Source organism: Primulina tabacum, chromosome 8 (assembly GCF_025594145.1).
Source record: "Primulina tabacum isolate GXHZ01 chromosome 8, ASM2559414v2, whole genome shotgun sequence".
Taxonomy (NCBI): Eukaryota; Viridiplantae; Streptophyta; class Magnoliopsida; order Lamiales; family Gesneriaceae; genus Primulina; species Primulina tabacum.
In genome coordinates this window covers 41183974-41211507 of record NC_134557.1, presented here as the reverse complement: position 1 = coordinate 41211507, position 27534 = coordinate 41183974, and the positions used below count along the sequence as shown (strand labels likewise).

General features: G+C 37.1%; 1 protein-coding gene and 1 long non-coding RNA gene across 2 annotated transcripts in view; one reads left to right on the top strand and one right to left on the bottom strand.

Annotated features, from left to right (window-relative positions):
• The window catches only part of LOC142554215 (uncharacterized), a 33382-nt gene extending 6000 nt beyond the window's left edge, over positions 1–27382 (bottom strand). The window contains exon 1 of the mRNA XM_075664903.1: positions 27274–27382. The gene's annotated coding sequence lies outside the window, so the exon portion shown is untranslated. The remainder of the gene's footprint in view (positions 1–27273) is intronic.
• LOC142552565 (uncharacterized) lies at positions 23688–25706 on the top strand. The gene is made up of 7 exons (XR_012821841.1): positions 23688–24118; positions 24215–24313; positions 24384–24440; positions 24519–24606; positions 24823–25014; positions 25093–25555; positions 25657–25706. It is a non-coding gene; the product is annotated as an uncharacterized LOC142552565 (long non-coding RNA).
• Positions 27383–27534: the final 152 nt, after the last annotated feature.

Sequence of the window (27534 nt, the reverse complement as noted above, 5' to 3'; positions counted from 1 at the left end):
TCCGCTTTCCAGGCTTTGGTTGCTAACCCTGATTATACTGTGATAATCAACACCCTGTGTCATCCAGGGGCGATATGGAAACCAGTAGGGGGGTCACCAAGTTGTTTTGATGAAAAATATCTGACGGCCGATAATGCTCTTTGGTATTTGTTTTTGGCGAGGAGAATGATGCCGGTCTCACACAAAAGTGAAGTACAAAAGGATCGGGCCGTGGTGCTATATGCTTTGTCTCATGGTTACCCAATCAATGTGGGAAAACTTATCAATTCTCAAATTTTATGAGCGTTCATAACAGACACATCAGACTTTTCTTTCCCTGTATCATATCAGAGTTGTGTGCGATGGCAGGGGTTGTGTTCCGTGATGATGAAGAGTGCTGCAACCAATGAAGCCCATTTGTGGACAGGACTTGCAGCGGAAATACGCTAAACGACAGTTAGACTTCAGGACGGATGAGGGAGATACAGGTGGATCGAGTACCGCCGCCTCGCGTCGAACACAACCCCACAGACCTAAACGACAAAGTAGATGAGATGCTTGTCTTCATGGCTCATCAGGAACAAGTTAACTTGAACCACAATGAACATCTTGCATATATCGAGTCCATGATGCAGACAACGATGGTCGAGAGGGGTGTTGACCCAGTGACCATCCATCCACCTCCTCCGTTCATTCCTCCGTTCAATTTTCAATATGACTATCAGCCGCAAGGGAATGCAACAGGAGTGCCACCACCAGATAATGACGAGGATGAGTAGTGATCAATGATTCATGATGCTAGCTGAATGAGGTATGTGATATCATGTTCTTCTTTGTTTATTACTATATTTTTTGTTCTTTAATTATAATTTACTTATCGCAGATGAGCAGGATAAAAAGAAGAACAACAAATTTGAGGAGATGGACGTCAATTATGTTGTTTCATATTAACTTTCGATTGTGTATTTTCTTCTGTTGAGATGTGTAAAATTTTAAAAAAAATTGGAACGTTTATGTTTATATTTTTGATTTCATCTTTGTTTATTTGTGTTATTTTTCCTGCATTTTTATTCATCTTATCTTTCGTTTATTAACACTATACTGTAGCGATAATAAAATTTAGACGACGCAACAATGCAAACTGTACAACAATAGAAATGTTATAGTTACAGTTAATTAGCAGAATCATCGTTATAATTAAAATGATACAAATGGCTTCCTGTTCCACAATGAGGTGGATTGCGTCTTCTCGTCCCTCTCCACAATTCTACATTTTCAGGAATTTCCTCATTTGAGTAACCTAGATAAGTGACAGGGGAAATAACATTCCTCTGTGGTCGAGTGTCATGCACAATATGCTGAGGTCCAACGTTAAGCAAATTCGTGAAACTTTGTGTGTTGGACCAATAAGGAGTCTGAAAATCAGTTTGACCAAACGGACGAAAATCACCGAACCTTGGATCACTGAAAAAATCAGGCTGAGTATTAGAGGTTCCTGCAATATTCAATTCAGCTGACGTAATAATCGTAGAGTCTCATGCAAACCCACTTGGTTGCCTAACCATGTCACTTTCTCATCCTAATGATGACTGATGCGAAAACGGAGAAGACGTACTAAAATTTTGTTGAACATTCATTTCTCCAGCAAAAGTATTGTACGGACGTGGTTGAAAACCAACGACATTAACTGCAGGTGATATGGTGCGCACATTTATTCGATTGTACCATTGAAAGTAGTCTTCGTCAGTTTGCATCGATCGCCCGTGTCGCACCCCTTTACAAACATATCAGAGCCGATTATTCCACAACTCAATTGAATTTCTATGATACTCTCTCCAATCGGTGTTTCAATGTCCTATTCTCGTGATATTATGCATATCGTCATTGTCGACGGCAGACCCTGGAATTGATTGACGTCTTCGAAATTATCGCATTACACGATTAGGACGATGCATCTCCACGATGTCAAAGAATATAAGGGGACAAACACATCGCCATATTTTGTTGTCGTATGAATCAATAATCGTCTTCACATCTATGTCATTTTTCTGGTATACGCTCCAATTAAACTGTAACAAAAAAGTAAATTATAATTCAATATTCATTTAATAAATCAAAACAAAATAGTCTTCGTGTCATCAATAATACGTATTAACATTTTATAATACCTCATTATTATTCATACGATCTAGAGAATCCCTTATAATTCTTACAGAATGTGTTGGCGAATGTGTGTAACTAAATCCATATTTCCACCTACAATTATAAAAAAAATAAATTACATATCAACAAAATAGACAAGATATATATGATATTACCACCATAAATTTTAAACATTACAGTGCACTATATGGAGAAACTGGAATGAAAGCATCCGGATCAACGGGAGGTGCAACTAATGTTAACCCATTTCGATCGGGGTTAACACATTTGATAGGATCGATTAACGTATCAAGAGTGTTTAGAAGGGGGGTTGAATAAATACTCACAATTAAAACTGATCTTTTCGAATTTTGAGTTCAGTTTGTTGACAAACTGATTCTCGGAATCTTGTTGGTCAATGACAATCAGTTAAACTAAAGTAGTTGCGGAAAATAACTGACTGAAAGATAGAATACGAAACTGAAATAAAGTAGGCAAGAGTTGTTTCTGGGTGTTCGGAGAATTTAATTACTCCTACGTCACCCCTTCTATCTCACGGATAAGATATCAACTAAAAGACTTTGATCAAATACAAGAATTGTACTGACCCACTTCAGTTTGGACTTAACACTGCCAAAACTGAAACTCTTAGTATTACAGAATGTTCTCAGAGCATAACTGATCTTAGCACTATCGAATTTCAACGATTATTACAACTTGCTAGTGAGCTCAAATTGTAGCCTTAACTGCTACGAATATATCAAATAAGAGTGAGCCAAGATTTTGGCAGAGTAACAGGAGGCTTTTGAATAGAATAATCTCGTTGTCTTTTTAGCTGTTTTTCTGTCATATTTATAAGCTTCCCTTCCAACGGTAACTTGAGATGAATTTGAATCTTTGTATCCGTTGAATTCTTCTTGATTATTCCTTGGGCATCGTTTGCTTCATTTATTGTGATGCGACCTCTTAATTGCTTTCGCCGAAATGCGTTGTTCCAAGTGCGTCGTTCCACATTCAGTTGCAATCTGCTATGTTCTTTCCCGAGACATGTTCAGTTGAAGAGTGCTTAGCATCAGGCTGAATATATCAACTGATCAGTTTCCAACTGATCAGTCAGTTGATTAGTTTCCAACAATCAGTCAGTTGATTTCAATTATTAAGTCCAGTTGCTGAGTTCAGTTTACTCGATCAGTTGATTCGTATTTTCAGTTGATTCATATTTTGTCAAACGCCGGAATTTAGTTTCCAACAATTTCTCCCTTTATGGTGTTTGACAAAACTAAGTAAATAATGACTGAACATCTGAGCTCATTGTAGATAAAATAAGAGATTGAATTTCTTGAACTGAAAGAGATCTTGATTTAATAACAGCTGAATCTAATAATCTGATTAACTGCTTTTGCTGTTTTTGCTGTTTTTCAAGATGCTCTTTGATCTTTGATTTCTTCCCCCTTTTTATCAAACAAATCCATCTTCTCAGATAATTTTCGAACGTCAGTGGAAAGAATTTTGACATCTGCGGAGATACTTGAGACAACAGTTTGTAAACAAGTCTGCAGCAATTCCATTTTATTAGAAACAGAAGTTTCCAATCGCTCAACTCGTTGACTAATTATATCCTGAGTTGTATAGAGACTTTGAGCTAGACCTCTGTTATTTTTCATCTCAAGTACAATTCGGGTAAGAGACTCAATGTTTGCTTGAATGGCTTTCAGTTTTGCGGAGTCATATTTAATTGAAGAATCCAATTTGACAGTATGAGAGAATTGTGTGGATTGAATTTTTCTTGATTTCAGTAATCATCCGCTGAATATTGTGCTGCATATTCTGGATTTCTTCAAGAACAAGATCCATTTCTGTGGATTGAGGAGGAGGTGACTGATGAGAGGATTCCGGTCCTCTTGTGGTTTGATCAAATATAACCAACTCTTGGTTAGTTGCTACTGTTTCAGCAACATTCTGAACTGAAGTGATTGTTGCAGCAATTTCTTGAGACGGAGAAAGTGGATTTTGATCAGCAGATGAGCTGCCTGGAGGAATAATAGAGTCTGATGAAGCCAAAATTGGTGCCTCTAGAGGATGATCTTGGGGATCAATTGGCACAACAGTTGGAATAGTTTGTTCAGCAGATGAATCTGGCTGAACTGGTGCTTCTGAAGAGATAGGAAGCTCTGGATTGATTTGATCAACGTGATGATCAACTTTATCAGAAATAGGTGCACTCAATTGGAATTCTTGCACCACTGTTTGAATAATTTCATCAATGTTTGCGAAAGATAATTCTGCTTCAGTGTACATTTGATGTTCACCAGTAGGTGATTGAGACATATCCTGAACTGGCTCTTCAGTTGGAATACTAGCCTGTTCTGAGGATGACTCTTTCTGCTTAGAGGGAGGTTCTTCAACTATTTCCTTTTCATCATCGTCTGTATCTCTTTTATGAAGGACTAACTCTTGATCCATTTCCCAAAACTTTATCTGAGATAGCAAGCCAATCAGATCGGTGTCTAGCTGAGTAATCACCGCATGATCAGTATAGGCAGTAGGATTTGTTGGAACGTAGTTAGCCTTCAGTTTGTCAATAATTTGTGCTAACTTCTTGACTCTCATCTGATCAAACAAATATGTTTTTCTCTCCATAGCTTGAGCAATGGTGGCAGCTTTGACTATCTTGAGGACAAAAGCTTCCAGTTTGATGAACTTGTTCAGCTGAGATTTCTTTCTCAGTTGCTTGGCAAAAATATGTGTACGATAGGCTGTCCAAGCATCATAGAGTTGAAGTTTTGATGCTGCAAAATTATTAACCTCATCCCAAACAAGGTCAATGTGGGTTTGAATGGGATTGGATGGCCTTGGTTCTTCAATCAATTTGCCCTTGCCTTTATCAGAACTGAGGATGTGTGGAATTTCCAGACCAGTTCGAGTAGTATCCACCAGTTCTATAATCTTTATACCTTTGGTTCTGGTAGGTGCTAGAACGGTAGGACGATTGATGTAGATTAGAGGAGCTTTGATTCTAACTGTTTCCTTTGTTGCACCAGCTGAGATTTCTGGTGGAATAATCTTCAGAGAAACTGCTTTGATAGGCTGTTGGGCATCTGAAGATATCAGTCTTTCAGTAGGAATTGATTCTACTGTGGTTGGTAATTTTGTACTTTGTGTTCTTGGTTTCTTGGCAATTTTTGGAGAGGGCGTCTTCTCAGAATCAGATTCACTAATAATCAGTTTTCTTTTAACTGTCTTCAGTTGAGCCAATGTCTTCTCCTGTTTAACTGATTTGGAAGCAGCCTGTTGTGTCCCAATCTCCTTCTTGATCTTCACGAACTGATCAGGAGAGATATCTAGTTTAGTCTTGGGTGGTAGAATATTCTTCCCATTGAAAATTTTGAATTTAGATAATCGCTCCGAATCATCAGCCACCAACCCTTTGACTTTCATCAAATAGCTTAGCGGCACTGCAAATCCTTTGGATTGCTTGGTGGAGGAAAACATGTTCTTCAAGATACTAAAAATAAGTTGCTTCCAGTTGAATTTTCTTCCAGCCATAATGATCGTAATAGCTTGAAACTTCTCCAAAGTCAGGGCAGCATACGATCCTGCCTTGGCCAATAGCCCTTTGGCTACGATATCAGCCAGCAACTGAACCTCATGCTTCAGTTCCTTCTTAGGATCGGAAACTTTGATTTTACGTCCATCAGCAGAGAGTGCAGTTTGCATTTCTTCAATATCTGATGCTTTAACATCAGCAAGGTGTACTAATCCATCAGAGGGTAATGAAAAGATTTCTCCGAAAGAATCTTCAGAAATGGTCACCGACTGACCATTAATAGTGGCAATGATGTTTCCATCAGAGTTGATATATCCATTTGAGTAGAGGTCTTGGAGTTCTTTTGGGTAAATCTCCTGCGAGTATTGTCCCAAAAACATTCTGAGACCAGCAGATTCAATCTTCAGAAAGACGTTCTTAATTTCAGCTTCGTGAACTGATAAAACTGAGTCAAAATCAATGGCCATAGCGTTCAACATGTGAGCTGGGATTTGGTTCGCCATTGCTGAGAGTAAGGAAACCTGAAATTTTGCGAAATACAAGCTCTGAGTGTATGAGTTTGCTCTGAGAGATGATGTACACGTAAGAAAGAAAGCTGAATTGAAGCGGGAAATTTTTTATATGTATGTGACTGTTTAGATTCTGGACACGTGTCAGTCCATCAAAATTTTGAATAAAAACGTTTGTTCGTGTGCTATAAGCGTGTGTACAATTTAAACGGTTCAAATGCTTCCACGTTTTCAAAATGAGATTCATCATTAGATAATAGACAGTCACGTCACTTGATTTGGAATATAATATGTTTTAATTAGTTAACTTATATGAGAAGATTGGTGAAATACCCAACTGAATGATCAGTTGTAAGACTGTGTCCTTTCAGTTGAGAGTTTACTAACATTTGTCTTCTCAGTTATCCTTTTAAAACCATTATTCACCTTTAATTAGTGCATAAAATAATTAAAGCGAATAAATTTAAAGGTAAAAAAATTTTCGTTTGCTGAAACGTTGACGACCCTTCAGCTTCTTTGATATTCTGCTATAAATAGAAGTAACACGGTTAGTTTCAGTCATATTGGTGAAAATATTCAAGATGAAAGAATGGCAGATGCGAGTAGCTCGAGTTCTTTGCCATTTTCTCTGGAAGCTAGGAAGGCTGTTATAGAAGACGAAGTCTTCTACAAGAGTCTTCCCTACTGGGAAAAGTTACAGGAGCTTGCGTTCCTGTATAATTCTGGAGAGGCTACCACTCCCAAACTGATGGCAGAGTTGAGAGAAGTGCAGGAGCACTTTCACATAGCTGTGTGGGTGGACATCTTTACGGATGGCCGTATCTATCAGCTGATGCTTCGAAAGGAACTAGAGATCCTTAATCGCATAGCTTCTTCTCACAGCTTTCTCAAGACATCTTCCTCATCTCTATCCGTTTGGTTGAGAATGTGGATAGATGAAAAATATGAAAATGTAATCCAAGCAAATATTTATGGTTGAATAAAACATTTATTTTGGTTTAACTTTGTTTTTCTTTTTCCTGCAAGTAATAAGTTTCATTAGTATATGAATTGCGATCATAAACAGATGAACTGATGATTGGTTAAGCGTTAAGTAATAAATGTCAAATTGATATCAGTTGATAATGAACAACTGATAGTTAAGAAGCGTCGGTAAATGAGAAAAACGCTTCAGTTGATTTGAGTCTCTTCAGTTTCCTGAACATTTAAGTTTCATCTGTCTATAAATAAGATGATTAGAATGTGATAATAATAGTTCAATATGTCGGATTCAAGTAACTCTGATGCATGCAGTAGTTCGCATATTCAAGTTAATGAGCAAATAAGTCCTTATTTAGAAGAGTTGAAGAAGACAATAGAAGAATATGTCTTGATGAAAGTGATGTCAACATGGTTCAAGATTCATGATTTGCAGAGGGTAAGTAATAGTGGTGTTGTTCCTACTCGTGCTCAAGCAGCAACAGCAAGAAAATACATTGATCGTTTTAAAGTTAGGCATGTAACAGATCTGATTGATGACAAATGTCTGTTAGAAGCAATGTTATGGAAGGAATGGCATGTGGTTGAGAAGATTTCTTCAACTAGGTCATTTTCTAGAATCCAAATTTATGAGTTGAATAATTGGATTAGAGAATGGCAGGATTCAGTTGGTTCTATGATATCTTCTGTAAACTGGGATCGATGGTATTCTTAATAAAATATTATTTTCAATTTGTTGTGTTCTTATTTTCTGCAGATAATTCTATTAGTAAAGCAACATTAGTAATAATTTTAAGACAGATCAATTAAACCAAGAATATTGCGAAAGTGAGAAAACTTAGTCTCGGGTAATGGTTTGGTGAAAATGTCAGCTGCTTGTTGCTCAGTTGATATATACTCCAGTCTAATGTCCTTCTTCAAAGCATGATCTCTGATGAAGTGATGCCTGACATCTATATGCTTTGTCCTTGAGTGAAGAACTGGATTATAAGTGATGGCAATTGTACTCGTATTGTCACAAAATATGGGCAAATTATTTGTAATTACTCCATAATCTCTTAGTTGTTGCTGGATCCAGATCAGTTGTGCACAGCAACTACCAGCAGCAAGGTATTCTGCTTCAGTTGTTGAGGTAGCTATAGATGTCTGTTTCTTGCTGAACCAAGAGATCAGCTTGTCTCCTAGAAACTGACAAGATCCACTTGTACTTTTACGATCAAGCTTACATCCTGCATAATCTGCATCTGAATATCCAACTAAATTGAAAGTAGAGTCTTTAGAATACCATAACCCAATATTTTGTGTACCCTTAAGATATTTCAAAATTCTTTTAGCAGCTGAGAAATGTGATTGCTTAGGATTTGCTTGAAATCTAGCACACATACACACAGCAAATACAATATCAGGGTGACTGGCAGTTAGGTATAACAATGACCCTATTAAACCTCGATATAATGTCGCCTCAACTGATATTCCCCCTTGATCAGTGTCTAATTTTACTAATGAGCTCATGGGAGTATTTGCAGCTGAACATGATTCCATGCCAAATTTCTTCAGCAGCTCCTTTGTATATTTAGTCTGACTGATGAATATGCCAGTTTCCAGTTGTTTCACTTGTAGTACAAGAAAGAATGTCAGTTCACCCATCATGCTCATTTCAAACTTATCCTGCATTAGCTTAGCAAATTTCTCGCATAATTTGGGGTTAGTTGACCCAAATATGATATCATCAACATAAATTTGAACTAATAAAATGTGATCATTCTTAGTAAATTTGAACAAGGTCTTATCAACTGATCCAACAGAAAAATCATGATCAGTTAGGAATTTTGTAAGAGTTTCGTACCAAGCTCTGGGATCTTGTTTAAGACCATATAAGACTTTGTTCAAATGATATACATGATCAGGAAAGTTGTGATTTACAAAACCTGGGGGTTGTTCAACATATACTTCCTCTTGTAGCTGGCCATTTAGGAATGCACTTTTGACATCCATTTGATAGACTTTGAAGTTCTTGTATGATGCATAAGCAAGAAACATTCTAATTGCTTCCAGTCTTGCAACTGGAGCATATGTCTCATCATAGTCAATTCCTTTCTCTTGCCTATATCCTTTTGCTACTAGTCTCGCTTTATTGCGCACAACTGAACCATCATCGTTCAGTTTATTCCTGTACACCCATTTTGTACTTATAACAGTTTTTGAAACTGGTCTTGGAACTAAGTTCCAGACATTGTTATGAGTGAACTGATTTAGCTCTTCTTGCATTGCATTTACCCAGTTAGGATCAGCAAGAGCTTCATCAGTTTTCTTTGGTTATAGTTGTGATACAAAAGCTGAATAGATAAATAAATTTAGCATTTGATTGCGAGTTCTTACTGGATCAGATGGATTTCCTATTACCAGCTCAAGTGGATGTGATTTTCTCCATCTGTACTCAGTATTTGTTGTATCAGCAATTTCTTCAGTTGGTAACTGAACATAGTTTTCAGTCTCAGTTGGTGCTTCGTCAACTGGTATTTGAATGTTATCATTATGCTCTATCAACTGATCATTAGGAATGGCTTCTGGTTCAGCTGATTGATCTGACACTTCTGGTTCGGGTGTTTGGAGTTTGTTTTGATTAATATGATTGTCTTTTTCATCATCATCCTCCAAACTGATATATGTAAATCGATCAACTAGCTCAACTTGATTAGTTGGCTTATTAGTTGGTTCAGTTTCATCGAAATCAACATGTGCAGATTCTTCAACATTTAGGGTTTTCTTGTTGAAGACTCTATAAGCTATACTAACTGATGAGTATCCAAGAAATATTCCCTCTGCAGATTTAGCATCAAACGTTTTTAAATAATTTTTACCATTATCAAGGATAAAACATCTGCAGCCGAATATTTTGAAATAAGTAATTATACTTTTTCTTCCATGCCAGATCTCATATGGTGTTTTCATATGATTCTTATTAATCATTGATCTGTTCTGAGTATAACACGCAGTGTTTACTGCCTCTGCCCAAAACCTTTGAGAAATACCAGAATCAGCAAGCCTCGTTCTAGCAGCTTCTTTAAGGGTCCGATTTCTTCTCTCAGCTACACCATTTTGCTGAGGAGTTCTGGCTGCTGAGAGCTCATGCTTAATTCTAGCATTCTCTAGAAAATTTGAAAGAGTTTGATTGATGAATTCAGTTCCTCGATCTGATCTGATTCGATCAATTCCAACTGATTTTTCATTTAAAAGTCTTTTGAAGAGCTTTATCAGTTGTGAAGCAGTATGGTCTTTAGATTTGAGAAAAATAACCCAAGTAAATCTTGAAAAATCATCTACGACTACCAAGGTGTATTTCATTCCCCCTAAACTCATGACTGGTATAGGACCAAAGAGATCCATGTGCAACAGTTCTAAGCATCGGGATGAAGATTTACAACCCTTGTTTTTAAAAGAAGATCGTACTTGTTTACCATACTGACATGCTGAGCAAAGTTTTTCTTTTGAAAAGTCTATTTTGGGCAAACCAGTTACAAGTTCATGTTTACTCAGATAGGCAATGGATTTAAAGTTTAGATGACTTAGTCTCTTGTGCCACAACCAGTTTTTAGATGATTTGGAAGCAATAAAAAAAACTGGTGCATAAGTTTGATCATTCCAACTGACTTTATAAGTGTTTCCACAATGTTTTCCAGTTAGTATGATTTCATCAGCTGAAGTTTTGACTGAACATGAGTTTTTGTCAAAATGTACTGAGAATCCACTGTCGCATAACTGACTGATGCTGATCAAGTTATACTTCAGGTTTTCTACTAATAGAACATCTTTAAAAGTAAAGTTACCATGGATAAGCTTACCCTTACCCACAGTTCTACCTTTGGAATTGTCCCCAAAACTGATATTTGGACCACTGTATTTGATCAGTTGAGATAGCACACTTGCATCTCCTGTCATATGTCGCTAACATTCACTGTCCAAATACCATATTGAGTTCTTGTTTGTACCTGTTACCTGCAATCACACACATAATATAATTTGGTACCCATATCTATTTGGGTCCTGAACTGATTAGTCCTTTAGGAACCCATACTTGGATTAGTCTAACAGACTTTCTAGTAGCTGTATTCCAAATGGTTTTTCTCGGCTTTTGTGTGCTTGTGTAGTGTACGGATGATACAATATGTGTTTTAGCTTTATTCAACTGATTGTTCAGTCTATATCTCTTCTGAACTGGCTTGCAGTTATAGTAATTTGAATAGCCATTCGAATAGTTTTTGTAAAATCTCTTCGATGACTGACTTTGTGAATCAGTCGAGAATTTTTGACTATAACCAATCCCATATCTTCTAGCCTTGTTCATATTCTCAGTAGGTTGCTCAATCAGTTTACTGGGCTCAATTTGTTCTTGTACCACTGCTGATTTGACAAAGTGAATGTATTTCCCTTTGTCCATTGTTAGCTTTGGTTGAGTATCATTTGGATACGTTTCTCCTTGAGTGTTGAACCCTAAACCAGTTTTATCAGAAATTGATTTTTGTGAATTCTGCATCTCACTTAGTGCATACTGAATGAGCTCAGTCTATTTTGAGTTTTCAAGCATCAACTTCTGGAATAATGACTGATTTTTATTTCTCTCTGCTTTTAACTCAGCAATCTCCCTTTTTACACTCAACCCATCAACTGATTCATCAGTTTTGGTTTTATTGTCTGTGGGATCAGTTTGCTTTGCTTTGATTTTTTCAAATGATGATGCAAGTTTTTGATACTCATTTACCATGTCATGTAGTGTTAGAATGAGTTCTTCTTGTGTAAAATCAGTTGAACTGAAATCAAATACCTGTTGGCTAGATGACTCTTCTTCTGCATCATTAGCCATCAAACACTTGACTTCCTCATCATCACTGGAGCTGTATAAGCTTTCTGGTTCTGACTCCTCACTGTCAGTTTCTGCCCATTTGGATTTGTTTTCTTCAGCTAAAAGTACTTCATGTTTCTTTCTGAAGGAATTCTTATCTTTCATGGGTCTTCTTTTGTGTTCATATGATTTCTTTCTTCTACCAGTTGAGCCTTGATTGTCCTTCTTGGGTTTAGGACAATCAGCAGTAAAGTGACCTGATTTGCCACAGTTATAGCAGGCATTTGGTTCATCTTTGGAATTGTTCCTTTGGTATGGCTTCTGGAAGTTCCCTTGATTCTTTCTCATGAACCTTCCAAATTTTTTGATGAACAATGACATAGCATCATTACTCAACTGATCAGCAGATTTTTCGACTGAACTGATTGGTTCAGTTCTGACAGCAGCTAGAGCAGTTGTGGCTGCAGGGGTGGATGGTTCTCCTTCTCTGGTCTGCAGCTCGAACTCATAAGCCTTTAAATCAGCAAATAAATCATGAAGTTCAATCTGGTTTAGATCTTTGGACTCCCTCATTGCCATGGTTTTGACATCCCATTCCTTGGGAAGACCTCTCATTATCTTTAGTACAATCTCTTTGTTAGTATACACCTTTCCAAGTGCATTTAACTCATTGATGACACTGCTTACTCTTTCATCATAATCGTACATCGATTCTCCTGCTTTCATTTTGATTTTATCAAACTTTTGCATAGCAACAGAAAGTTTATTTTCCTTGGTTTGATCATTTCCTTCATACAGCTGGATCAGCTTCTCCCAAATTTCTTTGGCTGTTTTACACATCTTTATTTTGCTGAAGGTTACTTTGTCCAGTGTTTTGTACAGAATGTCTTTAGCCACATTATCAAGATTCGCTTTTCTTTTATCTTCAGTTGTCCATTCATCTCTGGGCTTTTCTATTCTTTGTGGTGCCCCTTCTGTAATGGCAACTGCTGTATTTGTCTTTAGAATCTTCATGGGTCCATCAGTTATGACATACCACATGTCGTCATCTTGTGCAGCTAAATGAGCCTGCATTCTGATTTTCCAATCATCAAATTCTTCTCTGGAGAACATAGGAATTTTGTTGAATGAAGTCATGCTGACAAGTTTATAGATCAAAAGTATTCAAGAACAAGATTCAACCGCTCTGATACTACTTGATAGGATAGATTAACGTATCAAGAGTGTTTAGAAGGGGGGGTTGAATAAACACTCACAATTAAAACTGATCTTTTCGAATTTTGAGTTCAGTTTGGTGACAAACTGATTCTCGGAATCTTGTTGGTCAATGACAATCAATTAAACTAAAGTAGTTGCGGAAAATAACTGACTGAAAGATAGAATACGAAACTGAAATAAAGTAGGCAAGAGTTGTTTCTGGATGTTCGGAGAATTTAATTATTCCTACGTCACCCCTTCTATCTCACGGATAGGATATCCATTAAAAGACTTTGATCAAATACAAGAATTGTATTGACCCACTTCAGTTTGGACTCAACACTGCCAAAACTGAAACTCTTAGTATTACAGAATGTTCTCAGTGCGTAACTCATCTTAGCACTATCGAATTTCAACGATTATTACAACTTGCTAGTGAGCTCAAATTGTAGCCTTAACAGCTACGAATATATCAAATAAGAGTGAGCTAAGATTTTGGCAGAGTAACAGCAGGCTTTTGAATAGAATAATCTCGTTGTCTTTTTAGCTGTTCTTCTGTCATATTTATAAGCTTCCCTTCCAACGGTAACTTGAGATGAATTTGAATCTTTGTATCCGTTGAATTCTTCTTGATTATTCCTTGGGCATTGTTTGCTTCATTTATTTTGATGCGGCCTCTTAATTGCTTTCGCCGAAATGCGTTGTTCCAAGTGTGTCGTTCCACATTCAGTTGCAATCTGCTATGTTCTTTCCCGAGACATGTTCAGTTGAAGAGTGCTTAGCATCAGGCTGAATATATCAACTGATCAGTTTCCAACTGATCAGTCAGTTGATTAGTTTCCAACTGATCAGTCAGTTGATTTCAGTTATTAAGTCCACTTGTTGAGTTCAGTTTACTCGATCAGTTGGTTCGTATTTTCAGTTGATTCATATTTTGTCAAACGCCGGAATTTAGTTTTCAACAACATTTAATCTTGCTCCATGCCCATACCTACTTATAATAATAAAAAAATTTAACAAATTTAACCAAAATATTATGTTAATTATTCACATCACATTAATTGAAACGTCTACGTATTTTAAAAGTGCGAAATTATTTTTTTTAAAAGCTAGCATTTATAAATTTACATTTAAAATAATCATATTTATTTGACCACAAAATAGCGCGGTTTAAAATAACCAAACTCGTCCAAAATCATACGTAAACGTAAACTTGTAAAAATCCTAAAATCATCAACGTATGAAAATATTCATCTCATCTCAAATCTCATAAATCAAAATACGGAAAACATGTGGTCCTCGGGTTATGTCACCACACCAGGTCTGCCTACTTAGAGTTCGGCACCTCCAGTCTCCTCATCATGAAGCTCACCTGCATCACACACGCCTAGTGAGTCTAAAGACTCAACACGCCTGTACCAGGAATAACAAGTACATATACATAACACACAGCAGTGAAAAATATCATACTCAACATATCTTTCATGAAGTTAAAAGCATAACGTAAACGTATTGTGTAAAATCATATCGTGTCAAAGCATGTCATCTCATATTATCATATACATAAACATGTCGTGGAAAATCATATCGTATTAAAGCATGTCATCTCATCATATACGTAAATGTGTCTTATAAAATCATAATGCCAACATACTTTTCATGAACTTTAAAACATGAAAATTAACGTGTCGTATAAAATCATGTCGTGTCAAATCATGTCATCATATACGTATACATTTTTCTTTTAATTGAATTCAGTTCATTAGTTGTGACTTTCGTATCAGCTCTATCGTACCAGCTCTATCGATGGATCCATTTACGTATAACCACGGTACCGGGCGACGGGGACACCAGCGACACTCTCACCCGTCAACTGGGCCTTGGCCTATCATATCATCATATCATGCAATTGAAAATACGATCGTCGGGCTCCCTCTGGGGCCTTCTCCCGTAAACGGGCTCCCTCTAGGGCCTTTTCCCTCACGATATCTCCAATCATATCATCGTATACATATACATCGTCAGTCACAACCAACTCCCATCCTTCAAAACATCATCATATTCACCACTTAATAAAAACATACATATACGTAATTTTTTTCTTTAAACCAAGCATACAACGTATATTTTCATAAAATCTTAAAAATCGTGATCATGATGCATAAACCTTTAAAATATCATAAATTTGTGCTCAGGGCGCTGCCATGACCAAAATCTCACCTCGAGTGGAAAATAACCATATTGCCCTTGGAAACCTAAAAATTATCGTTTTACCCCTAGACGTCTAAAATGGACCCGAAGCTTACCAAACTCCTTAAAATATCCCAAAACATATTTATAAGCATTCCTAGACGTAAAATTGAGCTCATTTCATAACTTATTCGATTCGTTTAAAAACTTGGACCGGGTCTCGGTTTTAATCCGAATCGACTCGAAACTGAACCAAATTTTTCCCACATTTGTTATCACTCTTAAAGCACTCATTACAGCCTTTAAATACTTCACATTAAGCTCCTAATTCTCGACCCAACCTATTTCCCTCCATCAATTCTCGGCCACTCCCCCCACTTACCATATCATTTATCCAACACATGGCTCCACCCCTTCATTCATTCGGTCCATTCTCCTACCACCATATGTCAGTCTTTATGACTCATTAAGGACCTTCATTAACCTCCTAAACCAAGCTTAGCCGAAGCATAAAGCTGTCGTGCAAACCAAACGTAGAAATGATCGCTTACACCATGGCAACCAAAGACCCTATTCCCTTGGCTTGCAAGTTTCGATCCTAGCACACGACCAGGAAGACTAGCACCTAACCGGCTAAACTGGCACGCTCCTCGAACCCAAAAGACTCTCCTGGATTGACTAAGACTAGCCCTACTGATCATGGAACCCGCCCACGCAAAGCACTTGATGAACCTCTCCAAAGACAAGTTACCCGAGTCCCCTCACCAAATCTCCTTCGATTTGCTTAATGAACAAGACAAGCCATGCTCAGCCCCTTCCCAGCCCTCCCATTGATCCAAGAGGGTCGGCTTCAAGGCTGGTGTCGAGCCATGCACAGCTACTAACCCACAACTCTCGATCTTGCACACTAACGTCACAACGGCTACAACCCGAGCGATTCCCCTTCGAGCTTGTCAAACCGAGACTCCATTATTTATCCACCCTTACACATGGCATATACAGCCCTTTGAAGCATGAAATTAAATTAGCAGCTCCTCGCACAAACACTAAAAAGAAACGTGAGTTGGATGAAAAAGGTGCAATAACTTTGAACAAAACCGAAGTCTTCCAACGTCATATGCAAGATCGAGAATTCTATGCAAATACACACACATATCAGCAAGTATCTAGCATGTATGATGCATAAATAAAAGTACGCGGCGTGCTTTGGTGATTGAAGAACAAGAACGATGCAATGGAGACCCGGAAGAAGTTTTTCCTTTTTCAAACCAAGAGAGAACCGAATTAAGCCTTCAGCTGTTGTACTCTAAAACCAAGGACAAGGAGTGTTGAATGAGGGTGTCGGCTTGTGGTGATTTAAATGGTGTAGCGTAGTCAATAATATAATATTTAAATGGTTAATAATCAAAATAATGGGTCTTAATTACTAATTAAAAAGTTTAAAAGAGTTTTGAGTCCAATAAAATTAAAAGTAGACCCATTAAATCCAAACATACTCCCGAAAAATAATTCGTATTGGAAAGATTTTAAAAATATTAGCCGAACCCTTAAAAAGCTCCTCGATCTGATAAAATTTGAGCACCGTTAAAATTTAAAATCACGCGAGTAAAATATCCCAAAAATCTCATTTCTTGAAAAATACCTTTAAAACATCTTATATTAATTAATAAAAATGAATCATGTAATTAAAATAATTTTCCTGAAAATTTCTCGGTCTCCGCTCCTCGTTCGTGCGCGAAATGAAACTTAAAAATCATAATGCATGAGCTTTTAAAATTTCATTAATTAAATCCTATCATGCAATAATAATGCATAAAAATAATTAATAAAATAAACATACATTTTATGCTTTAAAAGAATTTAATAAATACCAAAGAAATATAATAATTTGCATACATGTGGTTCACGTTAACTTTTCAATTTTCGGGACGTTACATTAATGATACCTGCAGGACATATACAGGTCTAGCTATTGTAGTCTTCTCTATACGTGACGCGTTACACAACTCACGGAATAGAAATGCTAAAACTTCACTACCCCAACTATAAGACTTCACGTTATCAACATCTCGTAGCAGTTGCAAAAATATAAGTCTAGCTGACCCTCCTTGATAGTCAGGGAACATTATTCCTCCAATAATCATTAACGCAACACAACGAGTAAATTTCACAACATCTACTTCTGAAGTTTCATCATTAACAAGGTTAGATATACAATGATCGTGTAGTGCAGTCATAGACAGATGACCACCTTTCAAATATTTTGATGCTGGCAAAAATCCCAACATATCCAAAAATATGTGTTGTCATTCCTCAACTTTATGTGACACATCTACTCCAGTTACTGCTTCACCATCAATTGTTAGACCCCAAATTATTGAAACATCTTGTAATGTCAATGTTGTTTCACCACATGTAAAATGAAACGTGTGTGTCTCGCGTCGCCAACGTTCAACAAACGCAGTAAACAAATGATTATCAAGAACTTGGGAGCCACATTCTAAAACTCCATAAAAACCCATATGATTTAAATATACGAGTACACGCCTGTGTAAATAATTATCAGTATACAACTTCCAAATCAAATGGTCCGACCTCTTCACTTTGGCAATATCATCAACTGTTAACGAAGACACGCTTGATGACATATGTGTCGCTTGTAAATAAAGGACACTAGGATCTTCTGGATTTCGATTATCTGCCATTCTGAACTATGCTCTAGATCTTCTCAACTTCGTCAAAAAAATTTTCGGTGAGGAATTGAGAAACTGATGAATGCGAGAATGAGAGAGTAAAGATAAGAGGAGGATAAAGAAGAGGAGGGGAAGAACGAACTAGAATCGGGTAAGATAAGGATTAGAGGAATGGAGTAGGGGCGGGTGGCACGTAGAGGACCGCGTGGAGGACCGTCCGCGCTTACCAAGCGCGGATTGCATTAGTTTTGAAACCATTTTTTTTTCAAATTAGTTTCGAAATAAAATTTTAAATTTAAATTATTTTTTAAAAAAACCCGAAATTTAGGGAAAAGACGGTCCTTTGGACTTATTTAAAAAAAAAGAATTCAGAGGTCAATTTACGTAAATGTGCATATATTTTAAGTTTAAAATTGATTAACTATTCTTCACTCCTCTAAACTTCTTCACTTCACTGTAAACCTAAGCAGTTGACTCATTTGCCCTCATTTTCCCGCCGACTAAATCCGCGCAACTGAATCGACGAAACCCTTCTTAAATTTTTATTTTTGTAACGCATCCGAGAAATGGCTGACCAAAATATGGTATGTTCACTTTTATTTTATTATTTTATTCTGCGTGCGTGTGTTGAGGAAGAAAGGGTCGAACCGTCGTGTTGAGGAAGAAAAGTTATTTGATTATCTGCGCGTGTGTTGAGTTGTTGAGGAAGAAAGGTACTCTTGGTCGACCAAGCGTGGGTTCAGTTTGACATCAGTTTGTTATTCTAATATATTTGTATTTGTGACAGGTATAGTTGCCGAGAAAACTAAGAAGAGGTGCAATTTTTCGCTGCAAGTTGACACTCGAATCAAGATATAAAGAGATTGCGGAGAAGATTTTTCACTACATCAACAATGACGAGAGAGCCTTTTTTTTTGGAGCAGTCTTCTTTTGGTAATTTGGTTAGGTATCATAGAGATTTTAATATTTCTAGTCAAATTATATGGTATTTGATGAGTAATCAGATAGTTGACACGGGTAGTGATGAGTTTTGGATGGTGGTGCGCAAGAGGCCAGTTAGATTTTGTTTGTTAGAGTATTATTTAATAACCGGTCTCGATTGCGCCACAGAGCCTGTAGATGTACCAGAGGGAGGTGTCTTTGGCTCCAGACACTTTGCCGGTAAGTTTGAGATTATTTTGAGTGATTTGGAGGCAAAGATGAGTGTTCAAGTGCAGAATGAGACTGGTGTAGACGTGGAGAAGTTAAAGATGGATAGTCTTTACTTCTGTTGTTTTGTTTTCGGTGATGGGACTAGGAAAAAAACGAATAAGATCGACCCTAAATACCTGAGACTTATAGATGATTTGGATAGGTTTAACAGCTATCTATGGGGTAGAGTAGCATTTCGTGATGCGGTCCGATGTTTGAAGAAGGATCTTTTAGGGCGATTGAAACGTCCTGCCCTTTTTATTGCTTTAAAAGTACTAGAATTTTTTTTTTTAACACTCAATTTTCGGCCATGTACCTTTCTCACATGAAAATATTTTTATAAAATATTTTACCCTTTAAAATTAAACATTAACCAACTAGCATTTTAAAAACCAAGTGCAATAGTGATCAAATGAAATCGTCGCATATTTTACCAAACCTAAAAGCAATAATTTGAAAAGAATAGCCCATACTGAACCTCTCAAAAATCTTTCAAATGCATAAATAAATAAACTTAAAAATCTTTAAATAAAATCATAAAGCATGAGTCAAAAGTCATAATACGGAAAAAGTAGAAGCGCTGGTCCTCGGGTTGTGTGCGCCTTCAGTCCAGTCAAATCACCCGTCAAGTCCTCCCTCAAACTCACCTGCATCCATCACACCTAGTGAGTCTAAAGACTCAACACACCATAATCTTTATAACGAGTAATACGTAATACAGTCAACATATAACGGTGAAAAATACTTGTACTTAAAATATCGTTTTCATGAAGATGCATAAACATAAACATTTTCGTAAACATTTTCATGATGCATAAAACTTTAAACATAAACATTTTCATAAAATACTTTTTCATGACATGCAATCATAAACCTTAACTTTTTCCTTTTTCCTCAACATGACATGACATAAAACCTTTAACATGATCATGAACATTTTTCTTTTCTTTTGTTGAATTCAGATCGTTAATTGTGACTTTCCTGATCATGCTCATGAGGGTCGATGGATCCATCTACATAAAACCACAGTACTGGACGGCGGGGGACACCAGCAACACTCTCACCGGTCAACTGGGCCCTGGCCTATCATGATTCGAATAGAAATACGATCGTCGGGGCTCCCTCTGGGGCCTTTTCCCATAAATGGGCTCCCTCTGAGGCCTTTTCCCCTCACGATATTCCCATTCTTCCGTTACCACAAAACCGTTACCACATATCCGTTACCACATATTCGCAATGATGGAAACACGATCGTCGGGCTCCCACTGGGACTATAACCCTCACGACGTCGCCAACATTAACGAATTAGTCACAATTATTTCACATCCTTCAACATTTTTCATTCACATCACTTTAGAAAAATCATGAATATCATTACGTTTTTCATTTTTGAAACCAAGCATGCAACATGTATTTTAAATGTCTTCTTAAATCATAAAAATCCCTTAGACATTTAAAAATCATCATTTAATCATGAACAATTCATAAACATTTAAAAATAATCATATTTTCATAAAAATAGCATTTAGGGCACTGCCATGACCTTTACTAATTTCTAGGTGTAAAAAGACCGTTTTACCCCTGGACTCGACATTTTACGTTTTCGACTTTTTTTTTTGATTTCATGACTTTAACATGTCCCAAATAATTATTAAAGCCTTCATGAATTTTCCCATATTTTTTTTATTTGGCTTAAATCGATAACTTTTAATTTATTCCTTAAATAAGTCGTATTACTACGTTTTAATCCCGAATTAAACCAAAACTTAATATAAAATTCTCAAATTTAAAACTTAGACTTATAATAATTATTTAAGCTTAAACCTAATTTTTCATAATTTTATAAGGCTTAAAACTAGGCTTTTCAATTAACTCGTTAATTAGCGTTTCGTGCGGCGATTAAATCCCGAATAAATCCAAAACTCATTATTTTGATCCCATATTTTTAACATAATATTTTTAAGATTTATTCTACCCTTCCAAGTCATGAGCCACCCCCATGGACCCATGGATTCAATTTTTGTCTTTAAAATCTCGTTTTTGACCCTTCGACGAACACACCGAGCCATCTCCTAATTTACCCGAGCCACGCCCGAGCCACCTTGAACCAAAACCTAGCCAACCCATCTAGGGACCCTATTGTGTAAGCTCAGCCCGAAAAACCAGCCTTGGCCCGCTCAAAAACCTTCCTGAAACTGAACCCAAAATCTGCATGTTTTGTGCGTGACACTTACCACCTTACCAAGACTCCTAGCCAACTAGGACTCCTCTATCCACCTAACCAACGATCACCTAGGACCCTCACCAACCCTAGACCACGCCCAGACTCGACCCAGACCAACCCAGCCCATAGAACCCGAGCTGCGAACCACTGGACTACATGACAGCAACTTACGTGTGTTTATGGTGCTCCCTTGCTTCTCACGTTCCTCTCGAGCCAGCAGCAACCCGAGCCGCCCCAGCCCCTGCCCAGACCCTAGAGCACTCTCGTGGGACCCTAAGGACCCAGCCTAGCCCAGCCCAAACCCCCTGGCCGAGCCATCTCTCCCTGCACCACTTCTGCAACCTGCGCTACTCTCCCTAAAGCTCTCGGGTGGAGTCCTAGCTTGCTAGGGCTCCTCCCAGCCCTCATAACTCGGGTCCTAGCATGGCTAGGACCCTGCCCCCGACCCTTCAAGGACCCTAGCCAAGCCCTGGTCCCAACCAAAGCCAAGCCAAGCATCCAAGTCCATAACCCTCAAACCCCACGCTACCCGATGGCATCCAGCTTGTCCTTATTCACGTTTGCAGCCTATTGGGGTAAATTGGGACTCTCTAAAACATGTAAAACCAACCCTCAACCCTATCCTAATCATGGCAGCCCCTTTATATCATATTAAACATGATTTTGGATGAAAATACAAGCTTTAAAATTGACATATGCTACAAAAACGAAAATTGTTTCATGATGCACTTGTTTTTCATGCAAATTCAATTAAATAAAATACTATGGTGTGATAGATGTTTGAAAGAAAGAATATGGCGTGCTTTTGCGTATTTAACGCACGATTATTCGTTGACGATTGAAGAACGATGACCCGAAGATCCTTGGCTTGAATTTTTCTTTGCAACCTTCGAAAATTCCTTTTCAAAATTGTGTGTGTGCCGTGAAGAATTTTGTAAGGGGAGAGTTTGATTTGTTTGTGGGTGTGTGGACGTGACAATGATGGGTTGGGGTAGGTTTTAGCTTTTAAATAACGCTTAGAATCCTAATTAAATTCTAATTGCTAGTTTAGGCCCATTAACAACTTAATTAAGCCTACTTAGCCCTTTAGTAATTAATTAAAATATTTAAAATAATTTTGCTTAAATAAGTTTGTGAATTTATTAGTCGGGTTGCCAAAACGTTTGCATTTTTGTTGAAAATCTAATACCGATAAAAATTACATCCCGGCGTATAAATTCACCTCAAAACCCCTTATTTTCAAAAATAATAAAAAACATCACCCATATTTTAAATAATTAAAAACAATTATCCAATAAAAACATTTTCTATTTTTCAGCCCTCGGTCTCCGTTCCTCGATCGCAACTCGAATAACCTTTAAAAAATATATTTTAATGCAATAATGTAGAAAAATATATTTTAAACATGCAAATATGCACAACATAATTAATTAATGCAATTAAAACAATTAATTAAAATACAGGAGAATTTAATAATCGCATGCACGTGGTTTGCGTGGACCTTAAAATTTTCGGGGCGTTACAGCGATATAATTACCTCACCGAGGCACATGGTCGGAAAGAAGTTGATGGCAGCTTTCTTGTCAGTGGTTTTGTGTTGCCTCTGCATATATATTATTTTTTGAATGTTAAAATTGGATTTGTTATCTTTATTTCTACTAATAACATTGTTTGAAATTTATGTTACAGATCCTCGCTTATGAATATTATCCGAGTGTGGCATAAAAGTTTGCAAAGAGAAGAAATGTGGACGATTTGATGTTGCCCAGGATGTTTCAGTGGGTGACTAACACGTGGCCGTCAAACCGTGCCCCAACTGCTGTTGATGTCACTGCAGCCTTTGGTGATTGTGTTATAGATGTAAGCAATATTAATTGATTTGATATAATAACTGTGGACTTAATTTTTAATTAATCTGATACGTTATTAATTAAATGTAGGATTGTCTAGGATGTTTGACTCTTACTCCCGAGGAGCTCATTTAAGCGCATTATGCGACCGGGGTTTTTGTTGATTCTGCGCCCGATGCGGTCACCACTCGGGTACTCGAGCTTTGGAGGCAGGGTCAGACAGTCATATGTAGCGAGCACCCTCTGGAGTCTCCCTTAGTCCAGCACATGCCTTCTGTACATTCAACTCCGGATGTCTTCGGCACCGTTTATGGTGATATGAGTAGATTTGTCCAACACACGCCTTCTGCACATGCATCTCCGGACGTTTCCGGCACCCGTTCTGGTGATCTCAATAGATCCAGCTATAGCACCAGTTCTCCTATGCGTACGGGTCTTAGAGTCCACTTTGGACTCAATCCTTCCCGCCGCCCATCACCCTTGGAGCATCGTTTCGAGAGGCGATTGACTGCGTTGGAGGACTCCGTTACGTCTATGCATGTTAAGATGTCAGCAGGATTTATTGAGACCACGGCGTGTATCGGGAATATAAATCAGGCTTTAGATGACTTGAAATCGAGTTTTAATCTTGGTCTCGATGAGTTGAGATTGAGTTTGACTGAACAGATTAGAGCTGATTTTGCTGAGATGAGGTCTAACATGCCAGTGCATTAGGACAAAGATTATAGCATAGCCTATAGCAGAAGACGGAAAAGGAAATCATTTGAGGCAGATTTTGGTGAGTTAATTTTATTAATTATATTTATGTTTATGTAATAGAATGATTTAGTAGAATTCTCATTATTATTTTAATTTGTTTAATGTACGCTGTTAGGTGTGGATGATAATCTGGCTAGAAAAATTGGCAGTAGTAGCCAAACACAACATATATTTGAGCCTAACCTTCCAGTCATTACAGAGGAGTCCTCAGAAGGTGAGTTAATGCACTTTTTTGATTTTATTTTTATGTATAGTATATTAAACAATAAACTTTTTGTATTTAGATATTCAAGTGACTCCGGATGCGCATAAGTCAGGTGGCGAGGCGACCACGTCGAGAGGTTATTACACTACACCTTGTCTATTCATATTTGCATTAAAGTTGTTATTATTTTAATTTGTTTAATGTACGCTGTTAGGTGTGGATGATAATCTGGGTAGGAAAATTTGCAGTAGTAGCCAAACCCAACAGATATTTGAGCCTAACCTTCCAGGCATTACAGAGGAGTCCGCAGAAGTGAGGTAATGCACTTTTTTTATTTATATTTATGTATAGTATATTAAACAATATACTTTATGTTTTTAGATATTGAAGTGACTCCAGATGTGCGTATGTCAGGAGGCGAGGCGACCACGTCGAGAGGTTATTACACTATACCTTTTTATTGTTCATATTTGCATTAAAGTTGTTACAATTGATCAATTTACGCAGCGAACCGTCAGTTTGGGGCAATTATAGATGACAGTGTGAGGCCACTTGCGGAGACCGTGACACTGAAGGTAAACAACTCGCTGGCGCGAGTTAGGGCATCGATGCTCGACCGTTCGCCAAGTAGGATTCGAGGTTTTTATGTCGAATATGAGAAGTCGTTCAACGGGCCCATGGCGATCGCAAATTCGCGTGTCACTATCTCTGTAAGCATTTACAAAGCGTTTAAATTTGTAGAGAACTTATTTTAAAACATTGAAAATCTTTTGTTATGTTGAATTCAGCACATCGGCGAAGCTCTCCGTGGATTGCTTGAAATGCAGATCCGACATCTTGAAGTGATGTCGCCAGATGTGTCGTTGATGGACATATATTTTATACTTTGATCTCAGTATTGGCTGAAGATAAAGATAACATTTTCAACATAAATCTGGTAGGGATGGTGAGCAAAGTGAAAGGTAGTGATCCAGAATGGCCGTGTCTCTCGTGGGAAAAGGCACGAAGAATTCTCATCCATGTCGACAGAGATGGGCGCTGGTTTTTGCTAAAACTCGTTACAGGGGTGAATAAGTGCATTATATGTATCTTGCAGCGAAGGCACGATCCCAAATTCAAATATCTGAATGAGGAAATAGAGCATATACTTATAAACGCTGCTCGTCTGCTATCCATTGTTGGGAACAACCCACACCTCGAGAGGCCATGGAATATAAAACTACATGATGAATTCAGTGCCAAGATTATACAGTACGTTGTTAACTTTCTATTTAAAATATAATAACTTCATTATTCTTTTTTTTAATTGTATAGTAAATAATAACTTCTCATTTTCTTTTCTTTTTTCACAGTGAAGATTCCGGAGCATTTGTGTTAGCTGTTACTAGATACTCTTTGTCTAGGAAGAGTGCGCAATTAATACTAACTTTAGATGATATAATAGTATTTGGTCGACCACTGTGCTTTAGGGTTTAGGGTTTTAAGGGTTTAGGGTTTAGACCCGTTACAATATTATGAATCGTAATTTCACGATTCATCATATAACATAATTTCACGATCTCATAAACATGTTACATTTAAAAAAATATGAATCGTAATTTTACGATTATGTTATATGTTTTAAATTACATATGAATCACAAAATCACGATCTCAATATTTTGTTACATTTGCCTCGACCTCATTTGCGTCATTACATGCTTCATCATATAACTCGTCTGTGTTACTGCGATCAACATGCATGGCATCCATATTATGTGTTTCGTCGAAAAAGTCACTTCTATTATTACGATCCACAGAAACAATATTCAACTGAAAATAATCATCAAAATGTCTCTGTTCGTTTTGTTTTCATCAATACAATATCCGTGCACATTATCAAAAACATCAAAAGAAGCAACACGTTCTATTTCAACTTGAAGCACTGGCTTACTTCTCGGACAACCAAGATACAAATATGCTTTCAAATCATAGTTATTTTTTATATAAATCGGTTGAATGTTGTACGACAAATCTAAAAGATAACTCAACCTCAAGTTGGCAGTATCTTCTACTTTCCCCGCTCTATATAGTTCACCTTTTAAAATTTCAAAATAACAAATATCATCGTCCACTGGAATATCAACAAACTTTGCATTGGGCCCTGGATTCCATTTATATACCAGCTCCTCACTTTCCTATTTTCCATTGAAATGAACAACAATAACTGTTGGCATATCTACAAAATTCACCAAAACATATGATAATTAGATTGGGCAAAATTTATTAAATTAGAAAAAAAGCGTGGCCAAACCAGTTCCACCCAAAAGTTGTCGGTCGACCGAAATTAAGTCGGTCGACCGAGAAGTATTCTTATGGTCGACCAACTTAATTTCGGTCGACCAAGAAATTCTTCTGTCGACCAAAGTTGGTCGACAAAGAAGAATTCCTTCTTGGTCGACCAAGAAGAATTCTTCTCGATAGACAGACTTAATTTTGGGCGAGAAATATTCTTCATCGACGAGTTAATTTTGGTCGATGGCTACATGAAGAAAACAATGAATGAGGTTAAAGGAAAATGGAGAAACTTACTGTGTTTTTTCTTAAAATACAGACGAATTGGTCTTCAAATACAGACGAATCGGTCAAATACAGACGAATTGGTCTTCAAATACAGAAGAATCGGGCAATATGAGTAGATTTAGATCTAGATTTGAGGAATGAGCAACAACTGGTGGTCAACTTCCATTTAATGTAATGCGGAAGCAGTAGATGTGGTAGATGAGGTTTTTACAGCTGGTTACCCACATTTCTCTTTTTTAATTGAAGAATAAGAAGAAGTGCGTCGACGGAGAAGAAAGAGAACATAACAATTAATTTATTAAGTTAACAGTTTAATTAAGGTTTGATATAATAATCAAGAGTCAACTCCTTCTTTTTTTTAAAAAAAAGTCAGAGTCCTTCTTTTTTAATTCTTTTATGTCTTAAAACCATTTTTTTAAATTCATCCTATTGAAAAGGCCAAGGTAATATATTTTCCTCGAAAAGAAAATTAAGAAATTATTGTTTAAATTATCGAAAACTCGACTCCTCGGAAATTTTTTTGGGTCGCTCGTTATTTTATTAAACTACTATTACAGCGACGCACGCAACATATTTTTTATAATTCATTTGATTCATATTTAAATGAGGATCAAAATATAATTATAAAAAATAATGAGGGACTACACTGTAATTTTGATATATAACTTA